The 25,897-nt window shown below is 39.4% G+C and overlaps 1 protein-coding gene across 5 annotated transcripts in view; it reads left to right on the forward strand.

Annotated features, from left to right (window-relative positions):
- The window catches only part of TNFAIP8 (TNF alpha induced protein 8), a 70,531-nt gene that overhangs the window by 4,328 nt on the left and 40,306 nt on the right, over positions 1-25,897 (forward strand). The window contains exon 2 of one of the 5 annotated variants that reach the window (XM_054055121.1): positions 24,494-24,575. The exons of the other annotated variants lie outside the window; for them this stretch is intronic. The gene's annotated coding sequence lies outside the window, so the exon portion shown is untranslated. The remainder of the gene's footprint in view (positions 1-24,493; positions 24,576-25,897) is intronic. 5 annotated transcript variants of the gene reach the window in all.

The raw sequence follows: 25,897 nt of genomic DNA on the forward strand, positions 1-25,897 counted from the left end.
TATGCTTTGTTTAAGTTAGGTTTTGTGCATCTGATTGATCTGATGAACAAATCAAAGTGTAACTGAAAAGTAATTACACAGGAAGGATTTTCTCACAGGGAAAATACAGCTTGCATACAATATAGCTTGAACAAGTATCAATTCATATTCCAGTGATATGTATCACAATTTAGCAAATTCTAGTACTCTTGTTTGTTGTTTGGAGTACCGATACACAGAATGTGGTGCTCTGGTAACTGACGATTTAATGGCAAAGTAACTTAGGGACTTTTTAGGGTTAGTTTGGGCTTTTTTTTTGTGTCTTTATGCTCACAGCCATGAGCAGCTATGTTGTCTGTAATATGTTTGCAACATTTTTCAGCTGTGAGGTGGTAGAAAATCTAGTCCTCTTTATTTGTGACTGGTTTCATAATCAAAGAAAATAAGTATGGCTTGAAATTAGTTACGGAGTCTTTTTTCCCTTACGCCTCCAGCATCTTCAGATCATAAGATCCAGAGCAAATGTTTTGTGTGGTCAAGTAGAAGTTAAGATGTCATTTTGTCAGTGAAGCGAGTGAGCAAGAAGTTTCACTTGGCATTTTTACACTCACTCTCTCAAGTAATGCTTTGCTCAAAGCAGAATTTCCTTTCTAACTTGAAGAGACTGACCTCACCCCCTCTGAGAAGTGTATGCTCCATGGCATGAGGCTGAGGGTGTTAATTTGCAGAGCAGTAGCACATGCCCGTTTCATTAGCTTCTTTAACAAGTCTCAGAGAAGGGGGAGAGTGCTGAATTAGAAGCTGATAATCAGGTGCTGTTTTCTGAACTGACCATTGACATCGTCACTTGAAGCCAAAACATAATTTATTTCTTTTTCTTTGTTTTCCTGTGGTGGTTCCTGGAATCTGCAGCAGCCTTGAAGTTAGTAAGGCAGGTGTGTGAGACGTAGTAGCAAACAAAATATATAGCCTTTAAATTATGCAAGTAAAAACTATCCCTTAATTTCAGTCTGTCTTTGTTTAGAAACCTGAATGGTGAAAAGTGTCTCGGGTCTTGAGCAAACCTTACAGGGACTTCAGAGGTGTTACCTGCCTTTTAGATGATACAATCATTAGTTGGCATTGGTAAGTTAGTAAGATGTTGAAGATTAAGTGCAGAAGGTATCAGTACCAAAATCTGCATTTCTTTCAGTGCTTTCTCATTAACTAAAAGCTTATCTCCTAGGAGGTGAATTTTAGTATTAAACATGCCTGGCTTAATGCAAGATCTCATTTTTTCTTAGAGAAATAGGGTTGGGTATTTTTACATATCCAGTTTTCAAGCTCAATTTATATTCCAGAATCAACAAAATTAGACACGTTAGCACCCAGCATTTACTTCAGTTTATGGAAATGTGCAGTGAAAGAATACAGTAATATTCTCCTCTGGAAAGCAGGCTGCGTGCAGTCGTTGCTAATGGTAGTTATTTGAATACATGTCTGACTGTGAGTGATAGTGGTTAAATTGTCTGGAGGAGGTATGTGTGAGCAATGGGCTGGGCTCTCAACATCTGCAGCAGACTATTTGGCCTTTTCCTGTTCCTGTCTGGGGAGCCCCAGAATTCAGAATGAACTGGTGGGAATGATGTTTGACATATGAATTTGGTATTTATCACCTGGATCAATAGGAAAATTTTATTGTGTAGTGTGCTTAAACGCTCGTTCCTGGATGAACAGCTCGGTTTTTGCTTCAGTGTTACAGCTGTATGGGAGCATGTGTGCATGCTGTGCCATTGTAAAAGAGCTTGTATGGAGAGCATTTCAGGAAATGGGAGAGCAAAATAAACTGTTCTAAACGAAACTGGCTGGTGTTCGATAGTTGAAGATTTTACGTGCTTACTTTCTCCTGGTGTCTTCACCAGATATCTGTAGTATAACTTTTTGCTAATCAAATATTATTATAGAGATAATACTTTTCTTTTCTTGTTTCGTGCTTTGTCTGCAAAGGTTACTGAGGCTCACATGTGTTCAGGATTGGCTGTCCTAAATAGCTGAGGTGAAGAAACCCCCTTAACTGTAGTTCATGTTATTCCTTTATGTAGCAAATATGTATAAAATGATTGAATAGATTAAATCATAAGATATTGAGGAGTGAGAAAAGGAGCTCTAAACTGAGAAAGCATACCTGCATGTGCTTATCTTCAGATATGTTTTCTCTTGAGCTTTGAAGTGGAATACTTAATTTGTGAAGGAAATAGAAAACCTCTTATTAATGGTTTCTGATTTATAAGCATGCCCTTTCCAGCATACCTATGACACAGGCAGTGTCATACAATTGGTTGTTTTGAAAGGCTTTTTAAGTAATAAAATAATAAGTGATCCACAAGAGCAAAGAAAATCTCTTATCTGTTAGGGAAAAAAATGTTCTTATAAGAAGGAGACAGTTTATTCAAAGACATGATGAAGTGGAGGTTGTGTAACAAAATGCTACCATGTTTCAGTGACTGATCCTGAAATACAATGTCTGTAAACACTCTGATTCTACACAAAGATGGATTTCCCTTTAGTTCCTAGCTGAAGTAAGGTGGTTTTTTGGACCCAAATTCCATGTAGCAGTGTCAAACACTTCCAGTTTGATGGGTAGTACTGAGCTATCAAAAGTATATTGACTTTACTCCAGAGTATTAAACTTGCCTGAAGAACTTATTTTACCTACAAGTACAGCTGGTGTTCTGGAAATTAATCTGGAAATCCTGAAAAAAAAGATATTAAAAGTAGGCGTCAGGTGGTGAGGAGCACTCTCTATCAGGTCTGTTGGGTAGGTGTTACAAGCAGTCCAGGCGTGAATATATCACTGGCGTCATTCAGTCCTAAAAGAAACAAAACCTTAACTTCCTGCTTTCACTGTTTCTGCACAAACTGAAGACATTTCCAAGCTATTGGTATCACTGGACATATAGAGTGAAATGGTCCTAAATATGATTCAACATTTTTGTTAGAGTATCTGAAGAAAATAACTGCTGCTTGACATCCTGAAAGCATTCTGGCGCTATTTTTATACAAATAGTTATGAAGGATTTTTTGGTGCTACTTTGCTTTGAGGCATAAAGAGAAAGTTGCTGCGGTCCTAATTACTATTAATAAAACATCACAGTTCTATATGAAGCACTCAGTTTTTAGATCTTTGTGGTATATTGTGGTTAACTAATATGAAATAGGTAGCTGAAAGGTACCTCCCTCTTTCCCAAAACATTTCATAGACTTTTGGATTATTTAGATAGTGTGTTTTCAGAATTTTATAGGGAAATACTAGTTGGTACTGGAAGCTACCTGTGGCTTTCTGACTCATGTGCTGCAGAAGGTACTCTCCAAGTGGTGTATATGCGCAGGCATAAAGAAATCTAGATGAATTAAGTCTAGTTAAATAGACTATAATTAAGCCCTGATTGATGAGCCAATTTAGAGTATTTATAATTAGATATGTGTTTATGATATCCTTCTACTTTTTGGTAGAAAAGTATTTTTAGTTTTTTTTATAGCGTATTTTCTTTAGTGTGTTAAAGTAGTTTTAAAGTCCTGTGGAAGACTCTTTGCCCACTTTCAGCTCATCCCATGTTCCTCCTCAGGGAACACAAACTCTGCATATTATGAGCTGCATTTCAGCTGAATTTTGTATTTTATGGTTCTTTGCAAGGTGAAACAAAAATCAACAACAATTGTTAAGCAGTTTTTTTTTTAAAAAAAAAAGCTCCAGCACATCTTCATATTTTATAGTCAATAAGTGTTGATCATAGAATCAGTAGGTTGGAAAGGACCCACTGGATCATCAAGTCCAACCATTCCTAACAATCCCTAAACCATGCCCCTCTATCCCTAAACTATACCCCTCAAATGTTCAGATTTTGTCTAATCCTGCTGTGTATAGTACTGTGTCTCTGTCTGATCACGGCAGAATTGTTTTATGTTTTTAAAACCATCCCCTTCTGAGGTTACCGTGGCAGTCTGCTTAGAGCTTTACGTTCTTGATAAATTTTAATTGTTGAGTTTACATTAAGGAAAATAACATGCTACTGTTTGGCCTTCAACTTGTAGTGTTTGGGATTCCAGACATAAAACCAGTCTCTCAAGTAGTCTAGACTTGGCCTTATTTATGGTATTGCTAACATTTTTAGCTGTGTTATCTTTTTGGCATGATTGGAATGATTTTGTAAACAGCTAGGGGAGGTTTAGTGGCATGTGAAACTTAATTATGCTTTTTATTGGATTATAAAGCAGAAGCCTTTTGCATAAGATACAGAGAAGAAAAGAATGTAAATAGAGGGTAGAGCAAGAGAGACAAAGCTGAGCTTATTTTAGGAGCCTTGAAGCTTGCTTAGCTGTCCAAAATCTTGCAAGTCAAGTTAGAAAGATCACCTTTGTCATTAGCTGTTTAGTTACGGCTGCTGTTACAGTGAAATATGGAATAATGCAGCTCAAAGTCTTTTTTTACCTATGCCGTTCTTGAAATTTTTGTTTAATAAAATTGTGGAGCTGTGTTGGTTAATATTAACCTTGTGATGCAAACTGACTCTGTTGCAGAGAGCTAAGGGGCAGACCTGCATCATGGGATAACAGGCCTAATATTTCATATTCCCCCTCCATGAATTTTTATACGTTAATAAAAGCTATTATATAAAACATATGAGGTTCATTTGTAGGGGCAGCTCCTGCTGAAGTCTCAAGTGGATTCAGGATGAAAGTAGAAATGAATGTTTGCTTCTGGTTTCCAGTAGTTTTAGAATAACTTCATCACACTGAAGGGAAGCTAATGATTTTTATCTGTTTGACTAGAGTTTTCTTTTCTTGTATCACTGAGTAGTATTTAATGTTAATAATAATGTGGATAAATGGCAGAATGCTTTAGCCTCCTGTCTGATGAAATCATGGAATAAGGTGATAACGACCTATTACTATAAAGTGTCATGGGAATTCTGATGCTTCTTTTTTTTTTAGCTGCCAGCCCTTTTTTCATTAGTAGCTGACAACATATTGATAGGTGGAATTGTTTCTCATTTGAAGATGTCATTCTAGAAGCAGTTTGTATGATCATTCTGCATTGCCATGAATTTCATATAAAGGTCTTATCTGCTACTTCATGTGAATTCAATTGGTTATTTCCAGGCACTTCCACTTAATTTATTCTCCATTAAAATGTTTGTTGTAATACTTCAGTGTATTAGGTTAACCTCATGTTAAAGAAAAACAAATCTGCAAAACTATTTTGTTTGAGGCTTTTAAAAACTTACGAAAAGTTACATGTAGCATTGAATTATAGTGGGAATGTGATTAACCATTGAATTGTAGAGAAATCTCTGTAATCCAAGCTATGAATTTGTGTTGTACTGATCTGCAAAACACCACACTGTTCAATGATGCAGAAAGTATGCTGATTGCGACCAAATGCGTTTGTGTGGATTTGCTAGTAGTAGTTGCTATTTGCTGTACAAGTGGATAGTTTAAAGTCACATGAAATGTGAACTTTGTTGTTAATACCAGGAGGATAACTGGGGAATAGCTGAGGAGGAGTACGAAATGTGAAGTTGGTGATAGGCAATAAAATACTGTGCAAATTTTTATGTATTTCTTCCTGTAAAAGGCATTCAAGTGTAATCTCAGATTGGCAGTTTATGCATTTCTTCCACTTAAGATATTAGGCTGGACAGGAGAGAGTACGGGAAGTCTGGTTTTGGATTATTACAAAAAAGATCTGTCTGTTAAAAGCGTGTTCTAGGTGACATCAGAACATGAAGAGCACAGGACATGGCCTTTACTGTTAAATGCAGTTTGTAGCATGCTGTCCATCTTGTCCAGCATCTCTAAACACCTTTTTTTGCCTGTGTTTTCCAATAAGCTTTTTGTAAATTGTTTTTTTGTTACCTGTAGTTTTTTAGAAGTTTCTCAGTATTTCAGTGTACTCGTTATTTTTTAATCACTTGCTTTAAAATTTAAGAATGTAAAAAAAAAAAAATAGTTGTGTAAAGATTCTGCTTGACCAGAAGTACCCAGTTCTGTGCATCAAGACAAGTATTTAGTTTCAGTGATCATAGGACATGGGGTATTGAAAACATTTTCAGAGTGTTTGGGTCCAGCTAATGGGGAGTCAGTGTTTGAGACCCATAAAACCTGCAATGACCTAAAACAGAAGTATGTGCTACTGCTATATACACAGGAAACCACATTACAAAACCAACCCTGTTTTCTGCTCAAGCACAGGAGTTTGTGTGTGGGTGACTGAATTTGGGCAACGAGAGTCTGTTGTTACAGTGTACTTTCAAATTTCATTTTAAAATGATAGGAAAGCAAACAGCGGTACAAGCCAAGCTTAAATGCAGCATGCACCATTTAACAATTTATTAGTTTTACAACTGTATGTGAGAAAAGTAACACAGGAGCCTAGAGTTAAAAATGAAGTTATGACCAATCTCGCCTTTTATTTGTCTTACAACCACATTATTTAAAAGGTGGATAGTTAATGATGCAAATCCGAAAGCTGGCGTTCTGTGTCATGATGGCAATAAGCATATTGATGAAGAAGAATGGCAATTAGCAGGCAAAGTGATAATTAAATAGCTAGGAGGACTGAATTCAGAACTTGATCAAATACTGAGATAGCAATTAGAATTCTCAAGAAGCTTAAATGAACTTCTTGAAACCAAAGCTGAAAGCATGAAAGTAAAAATTTCATGTATGGTTTTGTTTTCCTTAGTATGAAAAGCTGAATAACAGCATAATGAAGTTACCTAAAAACATATTTGACAACAGCACTAGGCAGGAGAGGAGTGTTTATCAAAGCCTCTTAATGCTACAGAAGAAGTGCCCCATTATAGACACTTAACGTGACTGTCTGAAACTGTCTGACAGTGCTGTTTTTTTGGTACTCAGTGAACTAAGTGCTTGCTATAAGAAAAGGAAGTAAAGCTTTCTTGGATACTATTTTGTTTTGGGTGTTATGAGCTGAAAAGACTTCAGAGAATTACATGGTGAAGAAAAGGTTTTGAAGGCTTGTTGGCTTTAAAGCACACACTTGCATCAAGAAAAACTGGCAGGCTGCATTAATTGAATTTCACAATTGAGGCCCAGCTCTTTGTGAGGTTCATAGCCAGCTTGGTGCCTTCGACCACAGGGATGCGTGGAGCAGAAGCATCTGATGTGCAGTAGTTATGGTGGGCAGCCCACGTCTTCTGGGGGTGGTCTGCAGGGCACCAGGTGCATCACATAAAGTGCCTTTCAAAGCCCTCACGTACGTCACAAGTTGTGGTTATCCACTTAGAGTAACCATCTGCTTTCAGTAGTGCTCTAGTGTCAGACAGGGGTATTTGTGTCTCTTGTGTTCAGGCAGGTGGCAAAGTACAGATCTTCTTAGGTTATGCTGCACAGTTGAGGGAAATAAACATTTTGTCAATTGATGCTACACAGACTATGTGAAGAACAGTGACCGTTGCTTGATTTCCTCTGCCCAGGTAAATTCAGCTGAAGTTTCCTCAAGGGCAGTGCTACTGTACCTGACTAATTTGGAGGCAGTCTGTTCAGGTGCTTGGTTTTCCTGCAAGGTAACCCTGAAAATAGCATGCCCTAAGCTTGTTTATAGCTTAAGCAAGACCATATTGTAATTACAATTTTCACACTATGGAGTGAGTGCTGCTTGCTGAAAGCTGCGAAGGACACACAGTCTGTTGTCTGGGGAGAAAATCCTGTACTCTGGACAACCCCCATCCCACTCTCAACACCACTTATTGAAAGAAAGTAGTGGAACAATAACTTTCTTCAATGTTAAATATACTAAGACTTGTTAGACCCTACTAGAATTTTCAGTTTAAAACCATCTTGTGAAATTATCTGCTCTGTTCTCCATGTGTGGCCACAGGATATCTTTGACCGTTTGTTAAAGTCACCAGTGCTAGTCACCTTAGTTTGGCATCACAGTCCTTTGCAAGCAACTGAAGACTGAATCATATTAGTGGCTCTGCTTGAGGAACAAAACTCTAAAACAACAATTTCATGGTATTTTCCTGGCTGGAACCTTTCTTGCTATGTCTGTCCAAATAGCATGGTGATAGTGTAAGTAGCTCTCAGAGTTTACGATGCAAAAGTTGTATCTACATGCAGTTGATTTGAGAGCTGGAGCATATGTTCTATCTGATGGCAATTTTAGGAGATGTGCTTTTGAACATACCTGTGAGGAAGGTGATAGGAACATATGCTCCCACAATTCCTGCTACTTATGACTTCTGGGACTCAGCATGTACTGAGACAGTTGCAAAGCACAGCACCTGGTGACTGTCCCCCTCTGGTATCTGAAAACTTTGGCTGCCTACAGTAGTGGTAGGAATAGGAAATAACTGCTTGTTTGAGCACGATTATTGTACAGCAGTTATTCTGTAATCTTTAATGTGTGGCAGCTTATAGCAAAATGAACTCCTGTTGTGGATCTGAATCTTGAAACTTTCAACACAAGATTGTTTTGAGGGAATAAAAGTCAGTGAAATTCTTCAAAAAATCAATTTTTCTTTAAAATTATTCCAAAGTATGATATTAATGCATAATTTCATTTTTACCTATGAACAGTCATTGACTGAGTAATTCTGATGCTTCACAGAATCACAGAATCACTAGGTTGGAAAAGACCTCCAGGATCATCGAGTCCAACCATTCCTATCAACCACAAAACCATACCCCTAAAATGGAAATTCTGAGGCTGTTCACATATCTGTAAATTTAGGAAAACATTTAGACTGATGGTATTTTAGCAGCCCATCTTAACAAATGAGAAAATAGGAGGATAAACTAAGGAAGTTATTCTAACATAAGCTAGTGAAATAAGAAGATAAAATTCAAAACCTGTGAAAGGACTTCAGGCATTAACTTGCCTGAGTACCCTCCTTTCTTCTTTCTGTGCTCTATAGGAAGTAAACTAATTAATGTTACACTGGTGTATTCTTGTAGTACCTCTGGCACTAACATGTACCTATGTACATGTAAATGTGTACTCTTATTAGCAAGTTTTGCATTTCCTTTTGGTTGTGTGATCCTCCCGTAGAGGACTCGTACTGAATTCTTCTTTCCAGTGCTGCTGTTCCCCAGAAAAACCCTTGAGATATTTGAATAGTGCAAGATGAAAGCAGCCTGAGGTGGCCCAATAAAAAATAGTCATCACAAAAGGAAAATGAGTTCTTTTTTGAGTACACAAGATGTTTCATTGACAGAAGAGGTTTGTAAGTGAATGCTTGTTACAGCTGGTTGCTATAGTTGCTATAGGATGGCTGTGTGATGTTTACAGATGTTGAAGTGTTGTCTGTTTTGAACAAATTTAAACCATACTGAGAAGAATCAGGTGGAGGAAAGCATTCTCTGTGGAATTTTAAGGTCTCTTTACTAAGCATAAGTGGAAGGGTTAAGACTTTTCTATTTGGATAAAACTTCCACATGGCCACATAAAAGTGCTTGATGGAAGTGTCTTGATTTCCTCATTTAGACGAGGAGTTTTCAGTAACTTGAGTATAATTTAAGGTATTTTTCTTATATAACACATCTATTTTTATGCACAGTTTAAAAGCTAATTCATACTAAGCTAAATATTATTTGAGACAGGAAGGTTTCTTGGACACCTGTTTTTAATATTTATTGAATTGATTCAGTAAATTCAAAATGCTTTAAAAATTATCTTTCTCCCTATGTTTCAGATCACTTGTCTTGATTTTTTTGCAGAGTGCCAAATCCAGACAGATTTCTCTAAGTTTCTCTGTAACAGCTGCATATAATTACATGTACATTGAGTAAGTGTAGTATGTCTGAACAGAGTTCTCTCCTGCATTAATAACATACAGAAACTAATGCGATTAAAGCTTTTCAGTGCTTGGGTCTACATGGTAAATTGCTTCTCAAAAACTATTTTTGTTTCCCAGTTCTCTATCTGTCAGTATAAAACTGAAGAAAGTTGCTCAAGACATTCTGACACTTCATTGTCATGCTTCACTGTTATTTTTTTAGCAAAACTTTAAATCTGAATTTTCTTGGGAAAATGTCTATTTATAGAGATAATTGCAGCATCCTATAATTTTCTTTTTTTTTTTTCTGGACTGTGTGCTCCCTCATTGTTACCTGAAACATAGAATGGTTAGGGTTGGAAGGCACCTTCAAATTTCTGTTAGGTCCAACCCACCCTGCAGTCAGCAGGGCCATCTTTCACTAGGTTGGGTTACTCTCAAAGTTTCATCCAACCTGACTTTGCACACTTTCAGGGATGGGGTGTTCACAGCTTCTCTGGGCGACCTGTTCCAGTGTCTCACCACCCTTGTTGTAAAAAATGTCTTCCTTGTATCTAATCTAAATCTACCCTCTTAGTTTAAAGCTATTACCCCTTATCCTGTCACTGGAGGCTCTGGTAAAAAATCTCTCTCTGTCTTTCTTCTAAGCCCTGTTTAAATATTGAAAGACTGCAAAAGTCTTCTCCAGGCTGAACAACTCCAACTTTGTCAGACTTTCCTCATAGATGTTCCATCCCCCTGATCATTTTCGTGGCCCTCCTGCGGGCTCACTCCAACAGGTCCTTTTTCTTTCCTGTGCTGAGGACTCCAGCACTGGATGTAAGGCTCCAAGCTGGATCTCACCAGAGTGGAGTAAAATCATAGACTCATGGAATGACTAGGTTGGAAGGGACGTCACACCGTTTCTGATACAAGCCAAGAGGCCATTGGCCTTTTTGGCCACCTGGGCACACTGCTGGCTCATGTTCAGTCGGCTATCAACCAACACCCCCAGGTCCTTCTCCTCCAGGCAGCTTTCTAGCCAGACTTCTAGTCTGTAGCACTGCATAGGGTTAATCATAGAGGGCAGAATCGCCTCCCTTGACCTGCTGGCCTCTCTGCTTTTGATGCAGCCCGGGATACGGTTGGTTTTCTGGACTGTGAATGCACATCACTGGCTCGTGTCCAGTTTTCCATATACCAGTACTCCCAATTCCTTCTCTTTTATCCCAGTGTAGTTTTGCTGGGAGTTCCCTTAACCTTGTTTTGTTCTTCTAGGTGTCCTTATTTAGTATTTAGAAATCCAAATACCACGTCTGCATATTTCTAATACTTGTAAGTACAGAATGTTAACTTTAAAGCCTTTATTTTCAGGAACAGTAAGTGATATGTTATAAATAGTTTATTTATTCTGGAGCTGAAAATACATAGGAGCTGTCTGGTTGGTCAAGCTGTTTTCATAGCTGCTCTATCATAACAAAGGAAGTGCAAAACAGCTTCAGTTTTCTAATTTTCCCGATTTTTCCCTTAGATTCCCTTGAATGTGTGTGAATATAATTACAGTTCCCACCTCAGTCCTTCACTTGTGCAGCTAAAATGTTGCAGGTGGGCAGTCGCTGGTTCCGAAAAGAAAGGCCCTATAATGAAAGTTGCTATCTATTTTGCCCTAAAACCTGCTAGTCTTATTTTCAGGGAAAATGCACTTAGTTTTATGAAGAGCAATGCATGGCCTTAATTCTCTAGGAAAGAAAAGTAAGAATCGTGGAAGTAGTCATTTAACTGTGTCAGCTGACAGCCTCAGTGGCTTTTATAGCACTGGGAAGTAGTCAGAATTTTCAACGAAGATTTTATTTTATTTGTGATTTTCCCCTTTCCTGCCTGTGGAATAGAGTCCTCTTTCCCAAAGGAGACATTCCTAGCTAATGCGTGTGGTATGAGGCTTAATTCGTTTAACTTCTAGTTATGAAGCTTCTAAATCCTGTTCTTACTATATAGGTTTTTACTTGTGGTAATGTACATGTTAAGCTTTTTGTGGGTTTTTTTTTGTGCAACATTTTTAGATCTATAACATGACTTCTAGAAGCTTTAAAATAGAAGTGTCATCTGCAGAGATAATTTAAAAGAAAGAAAAAGTTTAGTGTACAGTACTACACATTTTAGAATAACTTATTTAATTTACATTAAGAAAATGTTTTCTTTTATTGGTTCTGTGTATTTTTGTAAGTATTACTTTTTTTGATTTTTTTTTTTCCTACGATTGCTGTTTGTGTGTGAAGCAGAACTTGACTGCAGAAACTCAGACAGTGGTTCCTGGAGTATGACATGCAAAGGTACCACTTCATAGTCTTGATAGGAAGGTGTTGCTTCAGGGAATGCATCTCTCCTGTCTTGTGAGGATGCCTTTTGTGTTTGTCAGCCATGAGATGAGAGCACTTCCAGCCCTTTCACGCTTGCTTGGGTAGCGTATGTAGATTGGCAACCTGTTCTTCAGAGTTGGTTGCATAGCCTAGAATGAAATTTTAACAGTGACTCAGAATAGCACTTAAAGCACAACATCTGGCACAGGGTAGGTGTAAGGAAGCTTACTTTTGTCTATAGCCATGTAACAAGAAAAGAGTGTCCTTCGCAATATGCCAGTTTGGTTTTGAATGCATTGAGCTTTGCTAGCATTACCTGCCGGCAACAATGACTTGTTATAGCACACTCCAGGAAGTGCAGCTGTTTGCCCTCTTGCAAAATAATGAATTTTTGTAGAGACTATGCAAGGAGATGAATCTGCTGGTGACTGATACAACTTCCTTAGTGGAGAGCTTGAAGCCAGGAATCTGAACTATTAAGAAACGGCTTCAGTCAATGCATGTTAAAACCAGCACAAGCTTTTCCAGTCATAGGCTGAAACCACCTCTCATGCTGCAGTCATCTGACACATTGACTCAGATTCTTTTCTTCCATTGTTTTTCAAAGAGAAACTAAAAAAAAAATTCACTTCTCAAGCTTCTCCTGAAAGAAGAAATCAGATTTATAATATTTGTTACAGTAATTTTTGACATGACAGGATTAGAAAATTGTTTGAATTTTTAAATATTGAAATTTTTTTCAGTAGGAAGGTATATATAAGCAGTGTAACTTAAAAAGTGGTTTTCATAATATCAGGTAAATCAGAATCAAACTAATGATGGGCAATTTTGATAGTTCCACTGGCTGTACAATTTTTTTAAATAATATATGTGTGGACATATATTTCAGTGTTCTTCAAATAATATTGAGTAGTATTCAATTCAATTCATAGAGGGTCTTTTCTACAAGTGTTTTATCTCTAATCACCTTGGGGTGCATGCTAAACATTTTTTGCTAATGTTCATGCCGTTAACTTGAAATTAGGTGATGCTAGAGTTTTTGCCTTAAATACTAAGATATCTCCTAATGCTTTTTGATAAGATGGTTTACAAGAAGGAGATTATCTGCTTTTGTCTTCTGTCTTGTATAGACTCAAACCAATTTCATTAGTCTGGTGGTGGCTGTGTTTTAGGAAGAAGTAAGGGGATGAAGCCCATCTTCTGAATCACAGGCTCCAGGTCCCCCTGTAGCAAGCAACTGTGTCTTGTGTTGTGGTCAGACTTCATTTTAATTCTGTGCGGGCACTTGCACCCTCTGTACTCAATGGGAGGATTGCTCTAGCTCTGGAGGCTTCCGATATTTAAAGTTTTACTTGGGTTTTGTGGCTGGTCTGCCTGCTATCACTTGATTTCATAGCAGCCTGTAAGCTGAAATAATTCTTTCCATTACCTGCTGCTCAGCCCCTGGATGATTTTACACTGATGTCTCTGTAATGAGCTCGCTTGTTGGAAGAGTAAATAAGCCAAACTCTTCTGCCTGCTGCTGCAGGATGGGTGCTCCCTCCACTCAACTTCTATGCTCTCCTTTGTATTTCTTTTGAGTTTAGTTCTGCTCTCCTGAACAGTGTAGTTACATACATACTTTTGTGTACATACATTTATGTGTGTCATAAATAGCATCTCTAGATAGAGTTCTGTCTGTGTTGGAATTACTTCTCATGATTTTTTTTTTTCCTCTTGCAAGAGGGAGACTGATGGGCTCCTCTGGTAAGGTTTTCATGGTGCTATAGGCATAGATACAGCTTGGGTTAATTGTTGTATTGTGGCAGCATTTCTGGTACAGGTTGGAAGACTAATCATCAACCTGCAGGCTCATCTGGCTGTGTTATCATCGGATTGTTATGCACACTATTAGCAAACATATGCAAGACGTGTTTTTCTTCATGCTTAGCTGTGAAAGCAGCTCTGAGCAGTGTGTGTGATGGTGTATTTCCTTGCTGCCTGTGAGAAACAGTACAGACTGCTTCGTTAGCAGACGTTAGCAGGATTCATCCACTTGAACTAATTACAAGAATGATGGAAAATCTGTGGGCAGGTGAGTTTACACTTGTTTCAAGTGAGGAGGGTTGAGCACTCTTTGTTCTGAGCACATGCTGCTGAGGTAGATGCTCATCCAGAGTTGGCTTGAGGGTGAAGAAGGCCCAGTTTAATAAGAAAAATACCCAGTCAGCAGGAAGGAAGTTCAGCAGTGTTTGTTTATATTGAAAAATACAACATTTCAAGCATCAATAGGTGTCAGGGTTGTGTATATGTGAATCTTAGAGGAAACCTGTGGGGTGAGCATTGCGCTGGCATGAACCCAGGCTTTTGTGGGTTCTGGTGTCATCTTCTTGCCCACCTCCACCAGAACCAGGTACTGTGCAATGGAAGGGGTGGTTGCTGAAATGAACGGCATCAGTCACCAATGCTGACAAGGCAAGTGTGATGCAATGACAACCAAGCTAGGGACATCATCGTGGCAGGCCTGAATTTGTGTCTCGAGTTGATGAACATGCTGGCAGATTGGATGCAGTGTGAATAGATAGAAATGTTATGCACCTAGGAAGAGCTGTTGAAAGCTGGTAATGTCCCTTACTTACCAAACGTGCTTAATGTCTGAGTGAATTGTAATGGAAATTTGGGCTGAGACACAGGCTATCCAAGAACAGTATTCTTGGAAAAGCGTGGGGTGTGTTACTTGAAATGCAAGAGTCGCTGTAGTAGTGAAGCAGTGAAGGGTTATGCACGGCAGATACAGCTAGTGCATTGGACTAGCAGCTGTAGTCAGGGTCTGAATACTGAAGGAAATAATGTATTCTCAGTCTCAGAACAGAAAGGATGACTGGAAAGATTTTTTTGACCCGTATGGTCTCTAATTGATTAAAGGGATTATGATATTCATTTGCGATTGTGTACCACGTAAGAAACAGGGCATTCTTAGGCCCACAGAGTTCATGCCTTTTGTGAGCTTCTGTAGAAGAGCTGAAGCTGAGGTTTATTGGTTAATCACATACCAAGTATCTGTGTCATCCTTTGTATGCAGGTAAGACTGCATCCCACCATTGTTGTCCTATCTTTTTCAAACTAGTAATAGATTTGTCACAGTCTCATGGCACAAACAAGACCTTTTCTGTTTGTATCCAGTTGATGATACCCTCTCTTCGCTGAAGGGTTCGAGCGAATAAGCACTAATTTCACATATATCTTTGGCTGCCAAAAATGTCATTCAAGCCTGCTCCCGTGCTCATATTATTTCCTTCCTTGTGTCAGCAGAAACATTCATGTTCATCAGACTGAGGAACTCGATCATGAGATCAGTTAGCCTTTTTTTTTTTTTCCCCACAGCAATTTTTCTCTGTGAATCAGTTCTGCAATCCAGTGTGCCGTACAGCTAAACAGGTGCTTGCACCACCACGAGAAGCTCTCAGGCTGGAAAGACAGAGTTGATGTAACATGTCTGAGGGCTGGAAGTTGTGCAGCCACTTCGTTTGGAGGCAGTGCTTGCAAGTTTATGTTCATAAAACTCTCAGCCTGAATTTAAACTTAGAAATGCTGGTCTGTATCCCATTTAAGTGAAACTAGCCCTGCCCACTTGTTCGCTTTTTTTCTGCCTGTTTTGTCTTTCTGTGTTAAGGGTGCCTCTCAGCTTTGTGGGAGGCATTGCACAAACTCTGTCATTCTTTTGAGCCAAGTTTTATTACTGTCATTTTGGTTAAATATGTTGCAATGTTTTGCCTTACCTAAACTGCAGAAAAAACCTTCTTTAAGCCTGATATTTACCCTTTCAGTACTCCCTGTTATATTTTTTCCTTTAGAAAGTCCACTGCCCAACTACACACTAATAGTCATCTATTGTTCATTAGTAGCTTTCCACATAATAAGTCTAGGTTGGGAAAGATAGTAGGCTATTCTCACATGACCTACTTTCGAGATAGCTGTTTCTGAATTATGTTTCAGTTTCATTAACATTTGTTTCTTTTAAAAGCTTTTCATAACCTGAAACTCTGCTGTAATCTAACAGGCTTGTAGTTGGTCAGGACACTTTTTTCCTTTCTGTTGTTTGCTGGTTTGCGATTTCCCTAAATTACAGATGCAATATATTCAGCCTTAAATCAATATAATCAGTGTCTGTGTATGTTTGTTTTGGGAAATTTTGTAGAAAGTTAAGATTCCGAAATATTTTTAGGAAAGTTGATTGATTCTCTTGAAGCCAGTTTGGAAAGCATGGGCTTTTTTTGTTGGAGTGTTGAGTATTTGAATGCAGCTTGGCTTTGTTTCTCAAACATAAACTTGGATACAGGAAAAAACTGCTTTTGCATAATACTTATGATCCATAACATGTATGTTGTGCCAGTGTAGTGTTTAGCATTTATTAATGCAACTTGCAAGAGTAAGCTGAGAGGTTTACCTTGGAATGTAGAGAAATTTGACTCAGGAATGTCTAAGTATAATAGATGTATGAAAAGCAAAAGTTGCCTGACACTTCATTATTATTTTCTTTATTATTCTTAGCCTTTCTTTTGGTATGTCCAGTGATTAATTTTATAGTTAACTCTTACAAACGTCTGTCTTCTCAGTGTCAGCAGTGGTAGGGTTGCATTCCAGGAATTATATGAGAAGGGTCAACACAGCATCATAAACATCTCTGTAAATAAATGTATATCTGACATACCTATGCATGTCAAAATATTCTTGTGTTTATACTAGTAACCATGTAGAGTTTTAAAAATATGTGTCTTTAGTGGTTGTTTAATTGTTTCTGTATAGCTTTTCAATGCACATGGCAAGTTGGTACATGCAAAGGAAGCACTGAGATTTTAGAAATATTTTAAATATTGTCTAAGGGAGGATAATTGGTAGCGTTTAATCCTGATCTGTGGTCTTTTTTTTCAAGTATATGAAAAAGTTAAAATAGTATTATTTTTTAGGATAGGTTAGATTGAATCCTGAGTTATTTGCTGCAGTTCTTTTCTGCTTCTTTAAAAGGCTTGTGATAGAAGATTAAAATAGCATTAGTTGTGACAGAGATACTTGAACAGATCAAGACAATACACAGAAGCCAAGATATGTCTTGCTTCCCTATTGCAGTTGTACTTTATTACCTGTTTAACCAGGGTAGTGAAGGTTTGGTAGGCATAGATGTCTGATTTTACTGTTTAGGATTTTTTCCAAATTCTTCTAGAGGCTGCTGAAGATTACGTTGCGTAGGGGTTTGTATTATGTATTTATTCATCAGGCTAAGGTATTTACTGATGATAGTTTAAAAAGAAGAAGGGGGCAGCACATAACAGTTATAGCTCGCAGTGCATATCTAGATCATGTAATCTGTAATCCAACTCAAAATTTAATGTTTCCTCACCTGATATCCTCAGGTAGAAAGGAAAGTGAAAAGTGTCTAATGTAGCTGGTGGGATACAGAACAAGAAGTGGGCTTAATGTGCATACTTCTTCCTGCTGCTGCATAGTACCACACTGCTACTTTCCTCATCTAATACCATTCAGGTAAAAACTAAAATAAATGCCAGAACAGTAATTATTTTGGGTGATTAAAAGAGTCTGTATATCTGTTTTGATATACTTTTTTTGTGGATCGTTTTGTCCTAATGTTTAAGAAGAATTAACTGGTAGTTCACTGTTGTGTTGAAGAATTTATTGATTTTTTTATGTAAACTTGATTTGTCTTAAACTTTGCTCTGCTTCAAACTTATTTGTCAAAAATATGGGGGAGGTAAAATGGCCTAGAAATGGAGCAGGTGCTAGAAAGCCCTGGGGTTCTCCATTGGGTGGATTTGGGCTTAGAACAGACACCACTGTGGGTGGAGATTGTAGTAATAAAATAAGAACTTGCTAATGGAGTTTTTTGGTCTTTCCTTCTTGTGGCAGGGTGACCCTAGCAGGCAGCTGAGTCTTCATTCAGTTGTTCACTCACTCTGCTACAGCGGGCAGGAGAGAGGATCTAAAGGACAAAAGGGAGGGAAAAACCTTCATGGGTTGAGATACAGACAGTGGGAGAGGGAGAGCTGGGGGGGGGCGGGGGGAAGAAAAAAGTAATGCAAAAGCAGTCTTTTATCACCAGCAAAACAATGCTCAACTAGACCCAGAGCAATAGCTACTTTGGAAAAAAATCACCACTGCAGTTTGGATGCTGATCAGGGCATGATGTGGTATCCAGTTGACCGTATAAAAATTAGCTCTTACCCCTTTCTACTGTTTTGAAGAGTTTCCATAGATTTGCGTAGATAGATTCAGTTCTAAGCAAATAGACAAAATGTCAGAATGTGAGCCTGTTTTGTCTCAAGAGGTTGAATTAACAAGCACTGTAAGATATGTTTGGTTTCATAAAAAATCCAATTATTTATTTACTCGCGGTTCCCCAAAACACCTAGAAAATGATGGCAAACAAAAGCTTCCACTTATTCTGTGAAAATGTTTTGCTTGCCATTTTTAGCAACTGAAGATTTATTAGGTGTGCCCACGGTGGTTCTTCACTACGCTTGTGGGAAAGGGGGGTGGCTGGGAATTTGCATGTCTGTTCTAGGAGTTCTAAAAACCCTTTGGAGATCCCAGGAGATTTGTAGAAATTCACTGAATTATCTCAAAGCCCCTGGGATCAGCCATTATTTTGTAATGCTGCATCCTAAAATGTAGATACAAGAAGAACAGATTCAGGTTTGTTTGTTACCCATCCAGAGAGGTTGTTGGAGTCTTTCAGAAGCATTTGAAAGATAAATATGATGAGGCTGTAGAGATCCACAGTGCTTAATCAGCATTTAAGAGAGAGAAGTAGATATAACAATTGCAGCACAATTACGGTCCTTGGACAAACTGAATTTATATATAACATGATGATTGTGTTCGGACCAGTTTTCTTTTAAAGCCAAAAAAACAGACAAGACCATGGTAGATTTGGTAGCTTCCTTTTTCTTTTTTGACTGACATAAATGAACAGAAGTAGATCTTTTGAATGCTTGGCAAATTAATAAAACTTTCAGGTCTACTTTTACAATATGAACAGATAACTCCTGTTTTTAGGAACCTTGATTACTGCAAATTAAAACAAATTGTTTAGTGCTAGTCCTTAAAAAACTAAGAGTAAACCTAGCCTAGTACTCTAATACGTTGTTCTGCTTATTTCTGCAGGGGAGTAATATTTAAGAAATGCAGATAGGTTGATACTGGGACTAGATCCAGCAAATAATAAATAAAGCCTTTATAACTTTAAAACATGAAAAAGTTGCATTGATGTTCGAGTATACAAGTTCCCATGTAAATCCTTAAAGTAAATGTTGTCATAATTCTTAGTGATCAATATGATGTAGTCCTATTTATTTACACATTAGTTATACAAGCTAAAAGCTTTACCCTAATGAGTTATGAAATGTATTTTCCAAGTTACAGATTTATGAACTCTTAAATGTGTTCCTGATCGTTCCTGTTTACATTTTTCTCTATTTATATTTATTAACTCCAATGCTTGCTCAAATTCTTTTGTTTTGAGTATGATTATCTGCATGCCATCTCTGCCTCTGATGGATGCTGAACTGCAGATGGTAGGAAGGGTGGCTGGTAGCGCTAACGCTGTGAGGTCTTGTGCTCTCCCTGCTTCTGGCCACTGTTGAAGCTAAAATTCTGGGACAAACAGACCTTTGATCTGGTCTTGCGCCGCTGCTCTTTTTGTTTGCAAGTGATTACTTAAAGCAAAGAAAAGTTTTAGCTACATTTTAAAAAAAGTGTCAGCTAAAGCTACTAATGCATATGCTTCGCTGGTAGCCTTAATTTTCAATCACCCAGACAGACCTTCCAGTTTGACGCAGTGCATGAACTAGGAGGTTTATAATGCTGTAAGCAATGTGTGTTTTTCCTAATGAGGAGCCTAATATGTTCTGAGGCTTAAAGGGAGGGTAAGGAAACAATGCAAAGTAAAGCCTGCCTCCTGGCAGATATTTTCTCCAGTGTCAGAAATGCTGACTGACGTGTATCACTGCATCTTTTACTATCATGATGAGAAGAAAAAAAATTTTAAAAATATGGTCCCATATGACAATATTCTTCAACTCCTTCCAGGGCATGTAAGATTAACTCGGGTAGCAGAGTGCTCTAATTTGACATCTCACAGTCTGTATTATAGTATCTCCTTACAAATCCTGGCACTGCTGCAGATGATGGTGTTAGAAAAGAGCTACCTGAAAAGTTGAAAAAGTGTGTGCAGCCAAAGGTCCCTGAAATTCTGACTCACCTCAGAATGTTTGGCATTCCCCCTTCACAGTAAGAGATAGCTTTGGGTGCACTGACCATAAAACAGAGGAATTCGGGATTTTAAGAAGAGAGATTAGAGCAAAACCTGGAACCATTGCCCCGTTTTTCTGAGAGCAGACTTCAACCTCTTCAGTGATCTGCTTGGAAGAACCCCATGGGATGTGGCCTCATAGATAACAAGGGTCTAAGAGAGCTGGCTGATGTTCAAGGATCACCTCCTCCAAGCTCAGGAAACATCCATCCCAACAAGTGAGAAATCAACAGAGATAGCCAGGAGCTCCTGACTAAACTCAGACATAAAAAAAACATACAAGAGAGAGAAGTGGGGACAGGTGACCGAGGAGGAATACCAAGCTGCCATCCAAAGATGCAGGAACATAATTACAAAAACCAAGTTTGACTTGAGATGCATCTGTAAGGGGATGGGAAAAGCAACAAGGAAGGCATCTACAAGTAAGAAAAAAGCAAAGGGAGGGCTAGGGAAAATGTGAGCCTGCCTCTGAATGGGACAGGGGAACTGGTGACAAAGACAAGACTTGGGTACTCTACCCTTGCTCCAGACTTGAGGCTAAGGAGCACTTAAACTGGATATACTAAAGTCCATGGGGCCTGGCAAGTTGGACACACGTGCTGCGGGAGCTGGCTGATCCATATCAATTAACTTCTCTCACGGCAACTGAACGACGTTCCTGAAGGCTAGAAGAAAGCAAATGTCACTGATGTCTGCAAGAAGGAGGATCTGTGGTAACAGAGGCAGGTCAGCATCACCTCAGTGCCTGGAAAGACAAGGGAGAAAATCCTCCTGGAAAGCACATCAAGGACAAGAAGGGAACTGGGAGCAGTCAGCATGGATTTGCAGAGGGAGAGTCATGGTTGCCCAGCCTGATGGCCCTCTACAGTAAGGGGACTTTGAGATGACAGGAAAGCAGTGGATGTTGTTTACCTCAACTTTGGTAAGGCTTTTGACACTGTCGCAGTCTCCCATAACCTGGAGAAGAGAAGGTTGCAAGGAGACCTTATAGCCACCTTCCAGTACCCGAACAGGACTACGAGAAAGCTGGGGAGGGACTGTTTACAAAGGCTTGTAGTGATAGGAGTAGGGGCAATGGGTATAAACTGGAGAGGGGCAGATTTAGACTGGACAGGAAGAATTTCTTCACTATGGGGCTGGTGAGGCCCTGGCACAGGTTGCCCAGGGAAACTGTGGATGCCCCATCCCTGAAAGTGTTCAAGGCCAGGTTGGACGGGGCCTTGGGCAGCCTGATCTAGTGGGAGGTGTCCCTGCCTATGGCAGGGGTGTGGAATTATATGATCTTTAAGGTCTCTTCCAACTGAAACGATTCTGTAACATCCTTCTAGACAAACTGGCAATGTACTGCTTAGATGAGTGCGTAGTGAAGAGGTTTGAAAACAGGCCAAGAGGTTTGTATGTGACCACTGGGACAAAGTCCAGTTGGAGACAAGTCACTAGTGGTGTACCATAGGGGTTGATACCGGGGCAAGTGCTGTTTAACCACGTCATCAGTGCCCTGGATGCTGGGATAGAGTGTACCCTCAGCAAGTTCACAGATGATACAAAACTAGGAGGCGTGGCGGGCACCCCAGATGGTTGTGCTGCCATGCAAAGAGTCTTAGGCTGGAGAATTAGGCTGAGAGAAATCTCGTGAAGTTCAAGAAGGGGAAATGCCAGGAGTACTTACCACATACATAAGTACATGCAGGTGCCTGATGGACCGGAGAGGAGCTCTATAAAGAAAGACATGTGTGTTCCAGTGGACACCAGGCTGACCATGAGCCAGAAGTGTCCCCTTGTGGCAAAGGCTAGCAGCCTTCCAGGGTGCATTGGGAAGAGACTTGCTAGCAGTTCAAGGGAATTCAAAATTTTTCCCTTCTTGGCACTGAAGAAGCCACATCTGGAATGTTGTGTCCACTACTGAGCTCCTTTGTACAAGAAAAGCATAAACTTACTGGAGTGAGTCTAACAAAGAACCACAAAAAATATTAAGGATCTCTTCATGTGAAGATAGGCTGAGAGAGCTGTTAAATCTGAAGAAGAGAAGCTTTAGAGGAATCTTACCAGTTAAGAAGCGGGACCCAGACTCTTTTCACTGGTGCCAGTGACAGGATAATAGGCATTCAGCACAAATTGACATGTACAAGCTATCATCTGAACACAAGAGCACACTTTTTTACTGTCAGGATGTCAAACAGTAGAATGGATTACTCAGAGAGGTTGCACAGATATTAAAAACCCAACTGGATGCAGTCCAGGGTAACCTGTATTAGCGGTGGGGTTGGATTAGGTGATCTCAGCAGAACTCTTCCAGCCTCTACAAATCTGTGATTCTGTGGTTTCGGTGACTACTACAATAACAGTGGAACCAACGTGGTACAATATTTTACTACAATTCAGCTTAGAATTTTATCAGACTTTCATCTTTCTCTTCCTCCTTCAAGGAGGATTGTTCTCATAAGTGCAGACTTTGGACATTTGATCATCAGTACAAAAAAACTGTTTCTCAAGAAACACCTAGGTCTCCCTGGTGACATTTTCAAACAATGAACACAGCATTCAGAGTCATCTTTTCTGAATGATTTTTATCGGCGTATGTCAGCCTCACTCTGCATAAAAAGTAGTTTAAAAATAAATTATCTTTTGATCTACTTTTGCTCATACAACCTCAAGATGCCAGGTGCCCACAAAGCTGCTCTATCGCTCCCTTTCCTCTGCTGGACAGGGGAGAGAAAATTAAACAAAAGGGTTGTGGTTCAAAATCACCCACCAATTACCATCAAGGATTAAACTCTGCTACTCCTTCATCCATAAGGACAGGGCTCCTCACACTCTTCTCTTGCTCCAGTGTGGCTCCCTTCCACAAGGTACATTCCTTCAGGAACAGACTAATCCAGTGTGGGTCCCTCCCAGGGCTACAGGTCCTGCCAGCAAACCTGCTCCAGTGCAGGCGATGCACAAGCTCGCAGCCTTCTTTGGGCATCCACCTACTGTGGCGTGGGGTCCTCCATGGGCTGCAGGTCGATATCTGTTCCACTGTTAACCACCATGGCTGCAGGGGGACAGCCTGTCTCATTATAGGCTTCACCAAGAGCTGCAGGAGGATCTCTGCTCTGGCGCCTGGAGCACCTCCTCCCTCTCCTTCCTCAGTGACCTTGGTGTCTGCAGAGTTGTTTCTCTCACATAGTCTCACTCCTCTCTCTGGGTCTCCGGATGCAGTTACTGTTGGGGCAGGGTTTTTTCCCCTTATGAAATACATTATCCCAGAGGTGCTGCCTCCATTGTCAAGGGGCTAAGCCTTGGCCAGCAGCATGTGCATCAGAGCTAGCTGGCATTTAGGTCTACTGGACACAGGGGAAGCTTCTAGCAGCTTCTTGCAGAAGCCATCCCTGTACCCCACCTCCTGCTACCAAAACCTTGCCATGCAAACCCAATACAATCTTATACAGGGACAAGAAAGGAAAGAATGTAACCTTTGTTCTTCCAGATAAAGAAGCTTTGTTCTTCCAGATAATGTCCTCCCTACTGCTTTGGTCAATGCCTTCTCCTCCAGCATCTGCTGCTACCATGAAAGATCTTAGGGCTTTTCCCAAAGCTATTGAATTGTATGGTGAAAAGTTTGAGGAATCTGACAAAGGTTTTTTCCTGGTATGTGATTGGTAGAGAGACTGGGACAGGGTACTGCTAGATGTCAGAAGCAATGGATATCACCATATTCTACCTATACAAAGTTCCTGGAAAACACAAGCTTCACATGGCTTTACTGCTTAACTCTGTGTCGTCTTCTTTGTCTATCTTGAACTGATTTCCCTCATTAATGTTGACTATGAAAAATAACTGACAGCGTTGTTCTGCTTTTTTTTTTTTTTTTTTTTTTTTTTTTCAGAAATTCGTAGCTGTCCTGGTGCTTTTGATACAACTTCTGTTTCCAAACTACTCTACAGATTAGCACATTAAGTTGAAATTCTTTCTGTCTGCGTTAATGATTTATATTCACTACACTTAAAGGCTTAAAATAATTTCGTTTTCTCAAAGAAGTAAGCTAGCTGCATTACTCTTCCAGAAGATCATTTTGAAGATCATTTTGCTTTGAATTTTCCGTACAATAGGTACTGGAGGGACAACCGTAAGGACTTGGAACTCCTCAGTGGCAGAGGTCTTCTTTGTTTTCTGCACTGTCTCTGAAAGAAGGTAAAACAGAATTTAACTTTCTCTAGGACTGCAAACCCTGCCTCTGTTATTTAACATTATGGCTACTCGTACTCATCCATATATTCAGAAAAGAAAGCAGTGCATTTGCTGATAGACACTGTCTTCTTGTCTTTGCCTCCAACTATATCTCACCACTACATCTTTGAACACCTGCCAAAAGCAGTGTGTTTTTCTTTTTCTTCTTCCTCTCTTCTGCATTTTGACATAGGTTCTACATTTTCTGTTTTTCTTGCAGTGCTATCATCGTTACCATCACTTTTTACATTTATGATATCCTGCCAACTATAGTGGCATGTGTGATGTCATTAACTGATATAGTATGTCATCCTGTGTCCTACAGAAATTGATGCAGAGCATCAAAGATCCCTGAATTAGCCGTGATTGCAGTCCTTCTGAGAATTTTAATTTTTTTCTGAATTGTGCAAGGATAAACAAGATTTTTGGGGAACTGTTTTTCCGGATTCAGATGACATGGAAGTCTCTTTGCTCAGCATGGTCACCAGCTTGTATGGTTGAGGCACAGCATTTCTGTATGCCTCTTCACAACAACTCTATGCAGTACAGAAGGATGTGTAGCCTTTTTTCCACTGAATCAACAGCTGTCATGCTTTAGTGTTGACAGTTAACAACCATAATTTATCACATAAACAGAAGTATGAGATCTTTGTCCTGCGTAAGGAAGTCATTGACTTTTGGGAGATTATTGTACAAGATAACTCATTTTGGTTGAATATCTGGGCTGCTAGTGAGACACTTCGACAAAGATAAAACATTTTGAAATAAGAATTCTTAAGGCTTATCTTTATTTTTGCTTTAAGATGCAATGGGTTTTCTGTTTTTGAGCTTATTGATTCCCAGCATCACCACTGGAAGTCTTCCTCCCCTCAGTATCAGGGGCGTGTTTCTACTGAGCATTTCTGAGACCATCAAAAAGGGTCAGGAATCCTAGAGGGCTGGGACAGCTTCCCGTCCAAAATCCTTCTGCTTTTGTCATCTGGACTGTTTCAGCCACATAAATGTGTGGGTTTCTCAGGCCTGTCAATTGACAAGCACACATCAATTTTAAATGCAGTTTAAGCCTATGTAAACGATATTCTGTGTCAGGCCTCAGCTGGGTTCCTTGGTATATTCCTTTGATCAGGCAAAATGTACGACAGAGCACCCTGATTAGGCATAAAACGTCTTTCACAAAAGAGCCTTTAAAGTCTGCAACCATGAGCAATCTGCTCTTTCTTCTGGATGAAAAGTAGGGTGAACATGAATCAGCACTCAGCTGAAGAAGGTGTGAAGGCTTTTTATTA

This window comes from Cuculus canorus, chromosome Z (assembly GCF_017976375.1).
Source record: "Cuculus canorus isolate bCucCan1 chromosome Z, bCucCan1.pri, whole genome shotgun sequence".
Classification (NCBI taxonomy): domain Eukaryota; kingdom Metazoa; phylum Chordata; class Aves; order Cuculiformes; family Cuculidae; genus Cuculus; species Cuculus canorus.